The sequence below is a fragment of the Falco rusticolus genome, chromosome 1 (genome assembly GCF_015220075.1).
Source record: "Falco rusticolus isolate bFalRus1 chromosome 1, bFalRus1.pri, whole genome shotgun sequence".
NCBI lineage: Eukaryota > Metazoa > Chordata > Aves > Falconiformes > Falconidae > Falco > Falco rusticolus.
This window is the reverse complement of record NC_051187.1, coordinates 75,882,551-75,900,905: the sequence shown is the minus strand read 5'-3', so window position 1 is coordinate 75,900,905 and position 18,355 is coordinate 75,882,551. Positions and strand designations below refer to the sequence as shown.

General features: G+C 39.8%; 1 protein-coding gene across 1 annotated transcript in view; it reads left to right on the top strand.

The window, feature by feature from the left end:
- Positions 1–18,009: 18,009 nt before the first annotated feature.
- The window catches only part of JAKMIP1 (janus kinase and microtubule interacting protein 1), a 247,902-nt gene continuing 247,556 nt past the window's right edge, over positions 18,010–18,355 (top strand). The window contains exon 1 of the mRNA XM_037385135.1: positions 18,010–18,208. The gene's annotated coding sequence lies outside the window, so the exon portion shown is untranslated. The remainder of the gene's footprint in view (positions 18,209–18,355) is intronic.

Here is an 18,355-nt window from a genome sequence, read left to right as displayed (position 1 = left end):
ACCAAACTGAAAACACATTTTATTTTCTTTAAAAAAAATTTTTAAGGCACTGTGTAAATCTAAAGCAGCAGGTATTTTCTGTCAGAGCATAATAGATTAAGCGTACTGAGACCATAGACATAGAATCTGGAGAATCAAGAATATGATGTCAGCAACTAAGATGTTAGTGCCATTTGGGATGGACATATGGCAGAAAGAATAAAAGGCAAGGGTGGGAGGAAACAGAAAGAAAAACATAACGAAGTGGGCACAAAACCCAGGTAAAAATAGGAATTGAGGAGTTTTGTGGAGATGGCACCAAAGACTCTTCTTCCCAGATCCGCCTATTAAATACCTCTGTCACCTCAGGGCTGAAGTAGCTTTTGCCTGAGTACCTGTTTTCATGCACTAAAGTATGTAGGGTAATATGAGCGTCTCCCCTGTCCACTGCTCTTTTAACCTGTCTTTATTCCACTGTCCTTATGCCAAATGGCAGCACGCAAGTAGTATTCATCATTGCTTTATATAAAAAAGCAACACTGCCATTCTCCATTTAGCTAGCTCAGCTGTGAGGAAAGGGTCAGTAGTTTCCTTTTCATGAATACCTATGCTATAGGCGACTTAAGTGGCATCAGATATTCAGTTTTGCACTTAATTTCTCAACTATCTTTTATAATCATGGACATACACTGTGAAAGAAGAAAAGGTTTTAAGAACAAGCACAGATACAACCATACTCACGCAGGTGATAAGTAAGGCTGCGAAGGTCTTGACGCAGCAATTATTGGGCATTAAGTCCTAGGTTGGAGGCGTTCCCTGGAGCTGGTAAAGGGGAGCGTGCTCCTCTTTCACTTCCTTGAACATTCTTCATTTGTTCTTTTCACAGCTTTGCTAAGACAGCTACTGATTTCACTGCTAATCGACAATCTAAATGGGACTTTGTTCTCTTAACGCATGAAGCTTCACCTGAATCAAAGCTGAAGTTGTTCTGTTCTGCTACAGTCTAGAGAAAACAGCAGTTTTCATAGAGGGAAGGAATATTACCTCAAATGTTTATACACAAAACCACAGCAGCCAGTATCAGCGCAGTCTGGAACACTTATCTTGAATCAATTTGGTGTTGCCAGAGATGAAATTTGGTCTAAAATTCAACTGGACATATCTAACCACTGAGGATTTCTTGATAGGCGTAACTTCTTACTCTACAGTTTGTAAATAGTTTGTAAGTAAGTGAGATCGCATTAAGAAGTGCCGTGGCCCCCTCAAACAACATACTTAACACAGGTGAGCTTGTTTCAACGTTTCAAATTGGAAAGTATGCCACAAATTTCGTCCTATAGATTGACACCACGTTAGTGGTCTCCCCTTTGCGGGTCGAGCATAATCCTTTGCTCGCAGTGACCCCTAGTGGGGACGGGTGAGACAACTTAGTGCCGTCCGAGGTGCTGCTTGTAGAACGTCGCGTACAGCCGTTACCTGGTTAAGGGGACACGTGTTCCGTCTGTTTGACTGTATGACAGACTGCTTTAGGAATTAAACAAGCATGCAAAACACGAACAGGGAACGGTAAACCGAAACCCACTCCCTCAGCCAGACTAAATAAGGAAATTAAAGGTCTTCCATGGTCTCTGTGTAATTTTGGTTAGATTTTTCTTTTTCAAAAAAATGCATCCATGATTCAGGTAATTTCCAGCATTCGCAAGAGCAAGAGATTGCTTTTACTTTCTGAAGTACAGCCTTGTACTGGTCTCTGCATGAGAGAGAGAAAACAGAAGGCTGTGATGCAAGAATTTCTACAAAGACTGATGTAAAATGTACAGCTTCTCCAAACCCGGACCCCAATGTAGTTATGAATTAACTTCAGTATATCACATACATTTTCTTCACCCAAGATTACTGGAGTGAGCATTTCCCCCTCTCTTTTGCAGAACAATTTGAATGAATTGGGGAGAAGAACAAAAGCTCTGAAGCAACAATTATTCTGTCCGTTTCTCCAAAACTGCAGATGAAAAGGAAGTGGAGCAGATCATTATAGGAAGTACATTAGTAAGGAATATTTGTGATGGTTGGCAGAGTTAAATCTGGGATTTGGCAGTTGAAGGAGATTTAGCTCTAGAATTAGCTTACTCAATCCATGACTATTCAGAATTCAAGCTATAAGCATCTGGCTCACTTCGGACAAATAGAAATGACCATTCCTTTGTCAGACGGACAAGTTCACATAGCTTGAAATACAAAGCATTAATAATTTGCAAAGGGTACAACACATTTTTTTCTGTAAACTATCTTCTGTCCTTCCCTGGATTCCATCTGCTACACAGCAGCAAACATAGACATGTTGTTCTCCATCCACAAAACATTACATATAAATTGCTGTCTGAAAACCTGGGTTGCTATATCTCAGTTTCAGGCATGTTTAATGTGAAGGATTCTGTAATAGAGATTGTGCATAATTTAAGTCAGGTTTTAAAAATGTGCAAAACTATCATATTGAAAATTAAATTTCTGACAGGAAATACATGCTAGTAGTCCTACACGTCAGATAAAATTCTGTCATATTGTGGCTTTCAGTCTTTTAGTAAGGAAGCTTTCTTAGAGTCATGTTGCCATTAAGCTTTCAAACCATATTTATGTCAGTATTGCTATCTCCAAATCTCACTGCTTCCTGCCTAAAAAACTTCCCACTTATTTCAAAGCTTTGTATACAAGCACATTGACAGAAACGTGAAAAGAAGGTGAGTGTTAAGGAATTATAAAGTAGAGAATTTCAGAATTATTATCTGGAAAGTCCGCATTATTCATCATCAATTTTCAGTCACATAATAAGAGAAAGGGTTCAATTAATTTGAACTGCATATTTAAAACTATTTTCTTTGTCCTTTAGGCTTTTATCTTACCAAAACCTTTTCAATCCAATCTTTATACTATATATTTATGCTTGTTCAGATTTTATTTATACGTGTCAGTACTCCAATCCTGTTAATTAACATCAAAAGCAGTGGATTTTACTAACTTTACCTGACATTAGGAGTGTAGGGACAGGTTGCAGCTCGTTAATAATGCTGTTTTGTCATAGCAAATGCAGTCATCTAATTATTCTTATGATGCCAAATGTAGTTAGTCTGTATTCTCACAGGATGGGGTTGGTCAGTTTGAGCTTTCAATATCTTTACAGTCCTGTCTGTAATTAGTAAATTACACACACAAGGCTTCCACCAGGTGGCAACAACACTCTTCAGTCTTTTAAGCATTTGCTGTATTTTGGATGGTAGAAATGTGTTATATACTAAGCAGAAGGAAAAATATGTGATTTATAATAATAAGGTGATAGAAAATTATTTTCCTGAACTCTCAAGGTACAAGCACTTATGAAAAGTCATCTTTAAGTAGGAACAGACTCCAGCATGCTGGGCAATATCCATTGTTAGGTTCTTAACATCTGTTTCAATATAAATACAAGTATTCCCCTTGGTTCCTGAGAAACTGAAATTGTTTACATTTGCTTTTGATGAAACCATACAGAGCAAACAGTGTGAAATGCTAATTTACTAGTGGGAGCTTAAACCTCATAGAGGTCTCACAGTTTTGGCTCAAATTGAGGCTGATCAAATCCACACCTTCATCTACAAATTAAATGCTCTTTTTTAGACTTAATCTAGATGTATTTCTGTAAGTGCTGTACAATTGCTATATGCCTATCCTGTATTTCTGGAGGAGGAAATATCTGCACCGTGAGGCTTCCATTTGCCAGAAGTGGAGAACTTGCTGTGCACTCACTTTTCAGATGCTCTGCACGTGGTTAGTGAGCTTTGTCACGTTACAAACGTGTTCCACCTGCAGAGCTTTGCACCTACTTAGGGCAGCAGTATGAGTTCTACATACTCAGGGTTTCCAGATTTACTGCAGCCCAGTTAGAGTTATGGTCTGACAGCATGCATCAAGTCCTTGCCAGTGAGAAAATTCCTCAAACTTCTCCTAGAAAAGTTTCCAGGAAGAAAAAGAGGGCATGTCTGAGGAAATGAAAAGGTGTAACAGTTGTGGTATCTCAAAACTAATTGCACAATAGCTGTCTGACTCTTCAGTGTCTTGTCAGGCACAACCATGCAGTATGCTGTTATTTTCTGGAGTTCCCTATGATAATGTGTGACAAGATGTAATTGCCCAAAATAGTCTTCACAAGCAATGAAGAGGACATCATCTAATTGGTCAAGTAGAAAGTCCTAAGGAAGAAGGTGGAGACAAACACTACAAACTTTCTCACACAGAGGAAAGAGTTTAGAACAAATGCCTGTTTCTGCTCATACAATACAACCTACTGCCATTTTTAAGAACAGAGGTCATCTTGTACACTTTACAAGCACTTCTTTTGTACATTCTCAGTCAGCAGAACTCTATGCGCCAGCGATACACCCATCATCAATAATTTCCACAAATCCTGCACAAGTGAAATATTTTTTCCTGCTCCCTCGTGTAGAGGTGTACATGTGTAAAATTCCATAAATATTTCCAAACCATTTCACTGTAACCTAAGAAACCACAATCCTTTCTTGTGCATTCTCAATTTGTAACCTATTGCAACTTGTGTGAACACATGAACTGCCCATTTTCATTTTTCCCCCCAAATGCTTACATTTACAAAAAAGCTACTATAGGAAAAGATGGTATCAAGATAGGCATTGTTTTTTCTACTGCAGATATACAGAACTTCAAACTGCAGAGAAAAGTAATTTGCAACATCAGTTGAAATAGGGATATTGCATTTGGTTAATGTAAGGTGATTGCAGAGGTTACTGCCTTTGATGCAATAGTTTATGAAACAACTGCTGGTTTTATCTGAGTATATCATAAAGCACCCGTACATTTGAAAAATTATATTTAATTTATAGTTTTAGTTTTCATGTGTTTCTAATAGGTTATTGGATGAAAACACTTTGAACACAAATAGCTAAGGCTGCAAAAGTTATCATTGAAAGAACTCGAGTTATGTTTTGCTTTCTTTTTCACACTTCAAACACCACAAGTCTAAAACATTATTTGAATAGGGAATTTTGCATGCAGAACTAAAAACTTTACTGCCTTCTATATCGTTGAATAGACTAATAATACTGACACATGCTGTTTCAATGGAAGGAATCATTCAAGTATGGAGAAATTCCAGCTGCAGAAGCTCACTGCAACTTTAAACCATCCTCTACAGCAGATAAATACCTAAGGCACATTCACAACTATGCATAAATTGGTTTCACTAGGAATGCCTGATAACAATGTAACTAATTCACTGAAATGGAGCTTATAGCTATAAGTGAAAAATGTCTCCAAACTATTGAAGTCAGGTATATATATATTGACATAGACCCCATACTGCATTAATGTTCTTACTTTGCTTACCCATAGAATAATTTTTCTTTTTTCCTCCTTTTTTTTGAAATACCACTTAAAATGTAAAACAATTAAGAATAAAAGTAGAAAAAACATTTTCAGCCAAATTTTGGATCAGGGTCCATTTAATCTTCAGGATGCCAGAGCCAATAAAGAGTACAGGTTGCAAGTAGCAGTTGCCATTCCCTTTTAACAATTGTGACAAAATCATTGTCCACTAAAGCTGCACAGTTTCATACATGAAATCCTACTACAGAAAGAAAAGGTGATGAAGAATGCTAAATTACTTTACACAGTGTAAAAAACCCCAAATCCCAAGAGAAAAATAAGGTCCATGCAACTGCACACTCAAGACCATGCTGACCTGCATTCTTACATATGTCCTTATCTAGGTATATTAACCCAGTACTTCACATCTACAATACATAGAGGACATAGTCAAATACTACATACATGAATTTTATCTTTCTGTTACACTATCCAGCCACCTATTTCAATGCAAACAAAGTATTTTTCCTACCACCATCCTTATTTAGGAATGGTGCCCAAAAATCAGGAGGCAGACTTAGCTGCATGTCACTAGGAAGTCCTCCCTGGGCGGCCGGTGGGTCCCTGCTCCCCGCGGGCTCCATGGGCTGAGGGCACAGCCGGCCGCGCCGCGGCCTTCACCGCGGGCTGGGGGGGAACCTCTGCTCCGGCGCCTGGAGCCCCTCCGGCCCTGCCTGCACCCACCGGGTGTCTGCGGGGCTGCTGCTCGCACACCTGCTCACTCCTCTCTGGCTGCAGTTGCTGTTGTGTACCGTTTCTTTCCCCTCCTTAAATACTTTGTCCCCCTGCTGCTACCACCATCGCTGATGGGCTCGGCCTTGCCCAGCGGCGGGTCCATCCTGGAGCCGGCTGGCGTTGCTCCATCGGGCCTGGGGGGAGCTTCTGGCAGCTCCTCACAGCAGACACCCCTGTAGCCCCCCGCTACCAAAACATTGCCACACAAACCCAATATGCCTGGTATAAAAGACAGTTGATTTACCACATACACTGGTTTTGAAGTCATGTAATTCCAATTTAATATTTCTTTTTTTCTTCTTTACACTCAGTTCTTCATCTGTCTATACTGGGTTTGAGAGAATTTTGGGCTGTGCAGTATGAAGTAAACGTTCTCACCATTAGTGCTAAGTCAGGTGCTAGCAAATTCTTCAGTTTGGCACACTGTACACAACAAATAGGTTTTTTCTCATTGTATTCTAAGGTCATACTTGTTCTGCTCTATGCTCTAGGTCATTCTAGCATTACTTTTTGCCCAGATTCTTATTAAGGATGTGTGTCTTGGACTACTTTTTTCCTAGGTAGATTGGTATTTCCAAGATGTCACACCTTTTCATCCATGCGCTTTTACTCTTTGAGTTTCATGCACTTCTTTCCTCTTGATGTGACTGTATTCCTGATTTATCCATAGTATTAGCTTGAATGTCTCTGTTAAAAAAAGCTTAAATAAGGCTTAGATGAGACTAAGACAGCTATAGATGCTTATGATTTCTTTCCCCCCCCCACCCCGTATGTTAGTTTTCTATCTGTTTTGATTAGAAACAAACAACAAAATCTTGCCTAATAAAATCCTTGGGAGATGGAAAATATTGCAAGAATTTGGGAAAAAGATAAATAATGTCATACATCTGCAAAACATTCTGGAACCTGAGAGGTGGCATATTCAAGACGGCAGTGCACCCCTGCTGTGTTCATACAGGGAGTCAGTGTGACATATGGCTGGTTATGAATCCTGCTGTATATGAATGCTACATGTCCTGGCCTTGTCAAGGTGTTACATTTTTCCAGTGTTAATGTGTTGAGTTGGCTTACGTTAGGGCTGCATAAAGAAAAAAAGGATTCAGCAATAGTTTCAAACCAAGAGTCTTGTAAACAAACACTGTGAAGAAATAAATGACAGGCAGATTTCAGCCTGCAGGCTCAAATAACAACTGTTTTAACAGTTGGGAGTTGGAAAGAACTGAGTAATTTTTAGAGACAGAGCCATTTTTAACTGCTTAAAAGGCATCAACCATATAAAAGAGCTATGAATATTTTAAAAACTACTTTATTTCTTCAGAAATGGTAATTCTTGATCAAAAGAAGTTGCTACAGATCAAGCATTATTTGGTGGAGTGAGAAATCCAGAGAGAGAAGCCTGCAGGAAGAATTGGCAGGGAACTAGGTAGACTCTCCTAGAATGGAAGATGGAGAGACAACTGGTAAGAAAGAGGTCTGTGTTTTATTGTTTCAAAACATAACTTCTTGCAATTTTTTTAGTTAACAGTGCTCTATGATTAAGAGAATATTTGATAACTACTTGCCAGTTTAATTGCCCCAGAAGAAAGAGAACTAGACTTGTTGAGGTAAACCATATTTGCTTCACTATAGACTGCATCTGGGGTCCAATTATGAAAGCAGGAAAAAGAAATCACCTTGATGGACATAAGCTGTTTGAGCTCACAGTCCTGAACAACTGGACTTTGAAAAATCAACCATCCTGAGAGAAGATTTCTAATACTTTAACAGACATAACCTTATGTTAGATATGTGAAGTCTTTTCAGTGACCTCAAGATTCTTTTCTTCTCCTTGTTCTGAACAGCCTGGTATTAATTTACAGGAAGGCTCTCAGAAGTCTTAAAAGGTATTAAAAGCTTTTTTAATCTTAAATATGATTTAGTGATAATAAAGGAGAAGATTTATCACAGGAAAATGACTTATCATCAATCTGTATTTGCAGAAGATACCATTTATATTCTGTTTTGGATGCAGAATTCAGATGTACTTTTCACAGGAGATCACCTATCTTCCTCAATGGAATTAATGAGAATTTATCAACATAGCTTAAAACAAAAAAATTACGACATTTTGCACAGCTCACTACTGAGGATAGTCTTCAGTCTCCTGCTGACTTTGTTAACTGCAAGGAAACTATTGAGAAAAATCACTATATGATTACAAAAACACAGGACTGGAAGAGTTTCAAAACCAATTCTTTACTACCTCTCTCCTTATCCTGATGCAGGATCTACTCTGCTGGAATTCATCTAGGAAAGATTAAACAAAATGACTCTCAATTTTAAAGACAATCTGCTACAGTTCTTCACTTATTTTACCATGACAGTGATTCCAATAGATTGCAAAAAAATAGAAGATGGAATTTAACAGGAACAAATACAGCATGTTACATTTTATACAGCTAATCTATGATCTAGAATAGGTCAATAACAGGATGGATCAAGAATCCAACACAGGATGAAGAATGACTGGCTGGGTAGCAGTACATTGGGGATTACATTAGATTAAAAAATGATACATCAAGAATGTCATTCTATTTCAGATAAAGGCAAGTGCCAACACAGCATATAAGGCATATAGGAGGTAATCCTTTCACTACTCAGGATTGTAAGGCCACAGCTGCCACACTTCAAAACCTAGGTTCGTACTTCGGAAAGAGGTGAATCACATGGACAAAGTCTAGAGGAGAACTGTGAGTGGTCACAAACCTAGAAGGAATTTATGAAAAAGGTGGGAAAACTAGTCTGTAGTTTACCTTAGCAAAGCAGATACTTCAAAATATGCGAAATCTTCCACAAAGAGAATGCTTTTAGTGCTCAAGGGGGATAGAAGAGGTACTAGTAACTTACTGCAAGGGAGATTTACATTAGGTATTAAAACTACAAGAACACTGAAACAGACCATCCATACAACCATCAACAGAGGGTATTCTTAAAAGAAAGTAATAGAAACTTCTATAAGGAATATCCAGATGGTATTAGTAATAATGCCTTGGAGAACAAGATAGTTCAGATAATCTATCAAAATTTCATCCAGCTCTGAGATTTTTATTAACATGTCTTTATTCTTCAAATGTAAGCAGTTTCTCAGTTTACCATAAAGGGTATTCACTTTATGAACCACTCTTCTTTTAAAGAAGGTTTGGGAAGCTTCAGAATGTTGATATGTTTCAATTCCATTTGAATTTTGCAATATATCACTTTTAAAAAGTATCATATTTAGAACATTTCCTTGTTATTTGCTACCTCTGTTGATCTCACTAAGTTAACCTAAAAAAGGTTTTTCTGCTGGACGCAGCTGAGGTAACTGATCAGCCGGAGTCCTGTTTACTTTAGTAAGGGTAAATTTGGGTGTCTGATCAGCATGATGTTTTCTTTGCTCAGAACATTGCTTAGCTAACACAGTGGTTGACAATATTCATAGTTAGCAATTTAAAAGCCAGTAATGCATTTGTCTTTTTTTTTTTTTTTGCTTTTGTTGACATATGTATGTGAATTATTGCATTAATTAATCCTTGTACAATAAGAGATCTGCTGTTCACACATGTGCAGGGTGACATCTGATTTTAAGATAAAACTTTCAATAGCAGACTGGGAAGAAGAAACAAATCTTCAAGAAACTCATGGGGCACGGGATAAAAAAAGAAAGCACCAATTAATTTAGGCTTTCTTTAGTTGTCTTAATCTCACCCTGAACTTCTTTGGTCAACTGAGAGGGGGCAGGGGAGGGTATAGCCATTTATAAATTTTTGTTAAGTTATCTGTCAAGACTAGAAAGATTATTTCATTAAAATGCAATTTGAGGTTCACAAAATTTTCTAGGCTATAAATTTTTAACTCCCCTAATCTTTCCTCTGGGCCATTCTCAGAGTCCTCAGAATATGCCAAGATTTTTTATGGTTAGGGCCTAAGCCACTTGAAATGATTCATAAAAGAACACAGTCTAATAGGGCAAGTTACCTAAATAATTCAATACTGCCATACCCTTTGACAGGTACACAAGAAACTGAAAATTCCTTTTGATTTCATTTCATATTTGCTTTAGGCTAGAGACCATTTCTTTTCTGAAGCAGGGAAATCCTTTGCATTATACTGCTTCACATCTGGTGCCACAAAGCACTCTATACACAGTGCCTGACACATTCCATTTGAGCAAGAGGGGCTTCTGTAGGGGACAGGCAGGCTAAGTTCCAAATGCAGTCCTACAGGCATCCTAAATAAATGGAAAAATAAGCTAGGGGAATTATACAGAAATTCTGAGCACCTTCTGGGTGCTTTGCCAGATTTAGCTGACTTTACCAGATTAAACCTATTTTGTACACTGAGCTCTGGAATACTGACCAACCATGTTCTGCTGGCCTGGTTTTCTTCCTGCAACGTCCTTAGATGGGCTTTGGCAAATTAGAAAGGCTGCACAGAGAGTGAATCAATTTGCACACAATATCTGCAGCATAAATTTGTCGTCTCAGCAGCGCTGGTTTTTTTTTGACGTAAATCATGAAACATAAGCAAAGGAAGAGCTGGAGAAGAAAAAGCCCATGGTAAAGTACTGTGGCTAGAGCCAGACCTCGAGGGTCTGGATGGAGATTAACCAAACTGCCCTCAGGAGCAGCATAGACATTAGCCCATGAGGCTGTGAACTAGCCATCTCATAAACAGTGCTAGCTTAGGGATCTCAGCAGTTTGGTCACCTCTATCACTAACTATCAATTTTTTGTATCTTCTCATAGCCTAATTTACATATAACTTCTACTGTCATGTTCCTGCTTGATCTGTTTGACCCCACTACTACATTACCATGGCTAGACAACAGCTGGCAACCTTTTTCAAACTGTTGTATGTATAATATCATCTTATGGGAGTCCTCATCACAACATTTTCATGCTATTGCTCTTTAACTGGGCCTGCAATTATACAGTTTAATTAAATTTTGTTTAACATGCATCTGCGATGTTTCTTATTCTTTATTTGCAAAGTGATTCCCCCCTCCACTATAAAATAGTGGCAATCTCCACCAGCATATATTGCGGTTGGATGAGAAGATCGTTGTAGGTCCCTTCCAACTGAACTAAACTATTCTACTCCATTCTATTTCATATTATTCATATGCACACACTATATCCATTCTTCTTTTATCATATCAAATACATACCTTTTGATCAGTCTTATATTTCTCCATTCTGGCTGTGCTGCTGATGCAATATGTTGAAGTATCCAGGACAGCAAATTTCTGGGATAGCTGTCAAGTATCTGAGTTCTGGAAGGCGTTTTCCTGAAGCCACTTAATGAAAAGAGGGGTGGTGGGGGTAAGACTTACAGGTAAAGCTCACTAAACCTTGTCTGAGGCCATAAGAAAATGTAAAAGCACCCCATGTTTTTTGGAGGGAAGTCTATGTTTAAACAATCTTTATTACTCAAGTTGTGATTGAACTCTGGGCAGTGTACTTAAAGACATTGGTTATTTTACCTTTTCCTAAGGACAAACATTGAAAAGACAGGCCTAATGTCATTAACCCTGTCTAAACTTTCTGCTTATTGGAGCCTGTTTTACTGAATGTAGGTGAAATTGCCCTTAAAGCGGTATAAGGAGAGCAGAAGTATATGAACAATTATTTTTTTTTTGTTCTTATCACAAGTTTAATTATACCTGATACAATTAATTTTTAACCTTGAGAAATATTTTTATTTTCATCTGTTGAACATTAATCTGTCACTTCACAGGGATTAAATATGCTTTCATTAAGTAACAAAGCATCCAGAATCTGCAGAATCTAATCTAAAGGCAGCTAGTAAAACTTCAGCTATTTTGCCTTTGAGCATTTAGAAGAATGTGATAATACAGGAGCAATTTTGGTATCTCCACTGACAAATATCATGCTAGTGCATCACCAGGATGAGTAATGAAGTGCCTATTTCATCTCTCACAGGGCATAACTCACTGATTCCTGTATCTTCTCGTTCAGGTAGTGTCTGGTCCTATCCAATTTCTACTTCTAAAGAAAAGATCACATTCAAGATTCAAAGTCCTACTCCAGCTTTAAAGAGAGCTGCTTTCTAGTGAGAGACTGCAGACCTTGCAGATCTCCTATGTTCAATTACACTCTAGTTTCCAAAGATGCATAACTACTTGGATCTTCTTCTCTTTTAACAGGGAAAAGGGAATGAATTTATCAGGCTATCTGATAATTTCCCTATCACCCTTTCTTTCTTCACAAAGATTAACTTTATGACAGCAACCTGTTTTTCATTCTGTAAGGAAGATACATCCAGGGGAATCCCTCAGTATTTCCCAAAACAAAGACCTTGAAGTTATCTGCACAACAGCAGTAAAATATTTCTTAATTTTGTATACTGCTTGAAGACTTACATCAGTGTGTATAACACAAGCTGTGACATTTCTTAATGAGCATTTCCAACTAGCTGCTGTCCTTTGAAATGACACAACCTTGTATTATGTCCTGAGCCTGCAGTTATGAATACATACATAAAAGTACATCTACTTTCTAAACACATAAACTTCCGTAGAAGTACTAAAATCTTCAATATTATTAGATTCTTATAATAATTGGATTATTAATAAAAGTATATATTCTTTTCCTTTTTCCTTTGTACTTGAAGTTTCTATTACAGGAATGCTACAATTAAGAGTTGCTACGCATATACAGTATCATCAATATACACATTATACAATATTATAAGGTCTTCGGTTTAGAAAGCTGAGGTAGCCGTTAAACAACTCATCCTTAAAAGAAAGAATAAGAATTGTGAAGAGGGAAAAGTCCACCAAAATGTCATGTTTTTAACAGCCTTTTTCCAACAAAGCTCTGAATAACTCAGTGTATTATGTACTGAAGCAGGTGTGAGTGAACCACAGGCACAGATCCTCAGAGAATTCCTTCTAAGAAGTATAATGACTGTTATTTTTACCCTTTTAATCCCTAGTCTCTCCTTATTACAGCTAATCATCTCAACATGTGCATTAGAGAGCTATGCAAGTAGCTCCAGAAATCAATTGATATCTAAAGCCCTAGTGCTTACTTCTGTAGCAGCATCTTGGAACAAACATGGGTTAATATATTGTAAATCTTCAGTTTTCCCTTGTTTTAACAAATGCTTTATCTCCATATTCCACAGCACAGTTATTAACTTCATCTGTTTCTATTGCCATTTTTAATTTGTTATGTGACTGCACAGCAAGGCAGCTTTTAACTAAGTCAGCTGTACATAAAGCCTATAATAAATCCTAATTTCAGGGTGTATATTCCCAGAAGACTCTTGCCCCTCTGTTAAGGACAAAAGTGACTTCTCAAAAAGAGATGCAAGAAAATACCAACAGTGCATACATATCAGCTCAGACCCACTCACACACAAAGGAATGCCATACAATCTACTCAGTGCAATAGAGAAACGTAACAGATTGTTCAAAATACCTATTTCAACTCTTAATTGCAAGCTGATTCCCTTGGCTGCTATTGATATCCATCCATGGTGAGTATTCCCTATTAGAAGCACATATTTGTAACACGCTGTTTCTGGATGTTCTACTGACACCCGCCTGTGGCAGAACCCGTCAATAGGGTGAGAGAGGGGGAACACCTCCAAGAAGATAGACCGCAACTTGTCATATCAGCGTTTCTCCCATTTGTAAAAGAAGACTTGATTCTGACAAAATATGTGTTATAGAAAGAATTTGTTTGGTGCACGCGAAGCTGTAGGCAGGCATGGGCAGTTTTTGCCCTTGGCCAAACCGAACAGCATCCCCCACCAGTTACAGCACCACGTTACCAGCTGCCCGATGTCAGCACCGGTTTCCCTTTTGGTTCAGCAGATACAAATTCTGTGTTTTGAAATTCAGCAGCATGGTAGGTGATTTTTTGGTGCGTGTTAATGCCACCATCAATTTTATATATGACTGCACAGCAAGACAGATTCTCTAGGGGTATGCCTGCTCCGGGGCCAGGGTAGCCTTGACAGAGATTCACCCATGATGTGGAGAGGGAGCCCAAGCATCCCACATGCAGGCATTTAGCAGGCCAGCTCTCTGAGCAAAATACATCTCAACTACTACAGAAAATCAGGTCGGCTCTTCCCAGCAATCTTGAATCTGAAAATATAGTATTTTAAAAATATTTTAAATTAATATGAAAACATTACTGTTTTAAATGAAAATCCACTGCAAGTCTCACAATGCTGCAATAACTTAGAAGAATAAACTTCATTCCATTTCAATGACTCTGAATCTCCCAGGCTTTCTGAAATGGATGTCTTGAATCCAAATTTTCCAGAAAAATCATTCCCATAAAAGATCACACCCAAATCCTTTAAAGTGGATAATCACAGTCAGTCTACTTAAAGTTCTCCCTAAGAGTAGCTCATTTTGCCTTTCCTGTCCTGAGCAGTATTAACATTAATAATAATCAGTGCTGAGTAGTGAGAAGTTTTAAATATAGCCATATATTATACATAACTGCTGCAGTGTTGCTACACACTATTATATAGCTGCCTGCAGATGGCTGCATTTCAATGGGAAAAAACAAACATACCATGTAAAAAATAATAAAATATGTCCTTAGGTGTGTATTTCTGATTTCTAAATAATATTAATATTAGCAATATTAACAAGAATAACCACAACAACAATAATAAAAAATAATCAGTGCAATCCTTTTACTTCTAAAGCAGGAGATAATCGGTTCTGCTGTGTGTAAATCAGTTTCAAAAGTGCACTAGGATATTTTTTCATAAAAGAACATAGGAGCTTAAAGCATTGTAATTATTCAGAGCTGAAGTTTTAAAAACTTCTCACACTTTGAGTTTTAACTGAGCAGGACCACCACTGTTTACAAGGGACTTTTATTACGATTACAAAATCAGGGCAAAAATAGAGCAAGCATTCTGATATCCTTCTGCTAGTCTGCAGGCTTAAAGCTCTTTACAATGAGTATAGCAATATTAAAAATGGATTAACTTTTCAATTATGGCCTGTCCTTGAAATTTTATTTTGCTTTCCACTTAATATAGTTACTTCAGCATGAGTAGGATAAAGTGCCCCTAATTCTAACTGCATAGCCATCATGTTACCAAAAGGTTTTAAATGTGTTTTTAAAGTGTTACTTCTAAGTCTCAGTTCTGTTTCTCCTCAATTAAATGAAGAATTTGCATTGATTTGGAGGGATGCAGAACAGAGCTGAATATTTCTTGCTGATATCTCGCACAGCACTTTTCAGATTCAATATCTCAAACTGCTTTACTATCACTAAAAGCAGGGTTAGAAAGTTGGTAATGCAACAGCCGAACAGTAATAATACGTCAGCCACTGAATGGGCAAAGTATTTCTTTCCCTTTGCATATGTCTTCTGCCTTTCACAACTGCACATGCCTTGTGTGTTTTCCAGAAGCCGCCAGGGATCCCACAGTTACCAGGATGTATCAGGATTAATTTCGGGCTGACTCACAGAATTCCTGTGTGAACTTGGGCAAGTCATGCAGGACCCAGTTTTCTTCCAGCAAGATACAACACTGTTGTAAACAAACAAACAAACAAACATACAGGTCAGATTTTAAGTCTTTACTTTCACTTACTATTCCAGCCTCTTGGATATTCCATGTCCACTAATAGCATTAGTTCTTTGGGGATGGGAGTATCTTTACTGTCTGTGGTGCAGACAGCGCAATGCATCCCTCAGCTTCTAGATATTAGTGGTTATCAAACGACAGGCATTCAAAAGGATACTTTAGGGCAGGGGTCCTCAAACTACAGCCCGCAGGCCGGATACGGCCCCCCAGGGTCCTCAACCCGGCCCCCGGTATTTACAGACATCCCCGCGCCCCCCCCCCCCCCCCCCCCTCCGGGGGTTGGGGGGGAAACCAAGAAGCGGCAGATGACTGCCTGCCACTGCATCCGCGTGCCGGCCCCCTAGTTAAAAAGTTTGAGGACCCCTGGTCTAGGGTCCATGAAGTGACGCTTGCTCTCCAGCTGAAGGAAACAGCAGGTTATAAAGCCATGTCTGACAGGAAGGTAATCTTTTTGACCTTGTGCAGACAAGGAGATGATCACCTAACTTTAACTTTAAACAAAGCCAAATTTATGTAAATTAAAAAAGCTCAGATGCTTTTATTAATGAAAAAATATGGAGAAACAAAGTGCTAGCTAAGTTATAAATTTCATGTCCTTATTTATTTTTAAGTACTTAGAAGCAAAAATTACTTAATAAGGTAGAAAAATAATTTGTGTGTAACAACCCTATGTACCAGCCTGTCATAAGTAAATCCTATACAGAACATGCTGCCTTTCTTCAGAGCACAAGACTGCATCCTTGACAAGACACAACACTGATATAAGTCCATGCATATATTATTTAAGAGCTCAAATCTCCTCTCACCCTGACCAGGGCCAGAACTAAGGCCCAAAATTCTTTTTCCTATAAAGAACAGTTGAAAAGCAGCTAAAGCATAACAAGCTTATTACAGTTTCATTAATCCAAACTTGGAACATAGCCACTAATAAATGTGTTGACATTTTTAAAGTGCATATATATCAAACATTTATACCTGAAATTGTCTTGGAAAATGGAACAAATTAACTATATGAAGTAATTAATGCCAGCTGGGGCATTCAATTCTTAGTGATTTCAAAATCAAAAGCAGCATTTTCTCTATAGAGGAGGAACTTTCAGGGTTATTCTGGCAACAAGAATTCCTTTAGCTCCTGTCTGAAATGCCTCCCTTTGGAAAGAGATTTGTTTAAAAGTTGCTTTGCAGTGCCCAGCAATGCTTATTCCCTTTTGGTCTCAAATGGCAATTCTGACCCTTTAATTGCCTTTACTGTTAAAACTGTGTGTTCCACTTCAAATTTGGATTTGAAGCATTCAGTTTGGCCATTGATAGTGTCATGGTTTTATCTGCTAGAACGAAGTGGCCCCTTCTCAGATCGCTGTCTCTGCACTGCATCCCAGAGCTGTCTTTCTGACAAACCCCATCGACCTACTTCTTTGAGCCTGTTTCAAGGCTGATTTATGTTTCTTGCATTTGCAGTTCTTCTTTTGAGTCTGTCTAGCTGTTTTCCTATATCCATCCTGTCTCACCAAACTAAATATAGGCCTCGCACCCCAGCAGCAACAACACAAAACCCCAAACAGAGTGGTAAACGGGCTTGTTTACCATTGACACTGGGCCTATTTACACAAACTTGCCATTAGTCATCAGCATAATATTAAGCTAATTATTCTGACTCTCCCCACTCCCCGAGGTCTTGGTGTTTAGCTAACGGAGATACATTCCTGCTGCATTCACTGGGTCAGTCGCTGAGTCTGGATCAGCAGAATCACACTCGTGAAGAGCATCTTCGTAAAGGCGTGTGCAAAGCCAGCGCGGGGCAGCGCCGAAGGAGGCAGGCTGGTTTGAAATCCACGAGCAAAGCCTGGGCCCGGGAGCCTCAAGCAGCTTTTCTGCTCCATTCTAACAAAATAATGAGGGTTTGGTTGGCATTAGTGTTCACAGCCGTCTAGCGTGGCTAGCGAGTGCTGGCAGTGCCGTTAATCTGCGTCCGGCTCTGGCATGCGGCCGTAGGGTGTAACATAAAAAATGAAACCGACAAATCCCGCTCGGCACTTGCTCCGGATGCCCTACCGAGGCGGCGGGGCCGCGCTCGGCGGTGTTACACCCCCCACCCGGGCCGGAGCCCCTTGTGCCACCTCGCCCCCTGCGCGGGGGTCCAGCCCGCCGAGGCTGGGAGCGCGGCCCCCGCTGGCCCCGCCGCGGTCCCCGCCTGGCCGCCCCTCGCCGCCGTGGCGGCAGCGGGGCTCCCCGCCCGCTCGGGGCGGGGCTGCGGGAGCGGCTGGGGCCGCCGCCTCCCGAGGGCGGGCCGCCGGTGACAGCTGGGAAGGAGCCGGCGCTGGCAGCGAGGTGCGGCCGCCGGACGGTGCGTCGCCGCCTGCTTGCCGCTCCGTCCGCATCGCGCCAGCGGGTCCCTCGGGGGGAAGCGGGGCAAGGGCTTGGCGGGGCCCTGCCGCCGTTGCTGGCCGCGGCGTGGGTGAGTAGCGGCGGCGGGAGGCAGGGGTGGGTGATGCGGGGGCGGCGCGGAGCACGGGGTGGGGGATGGATGGGTGGGGGGATGGATGGATGGATGGGTGGATGGATGGATGGATGGATGGAGGATGCCGCCGCACTCAGAGACTTT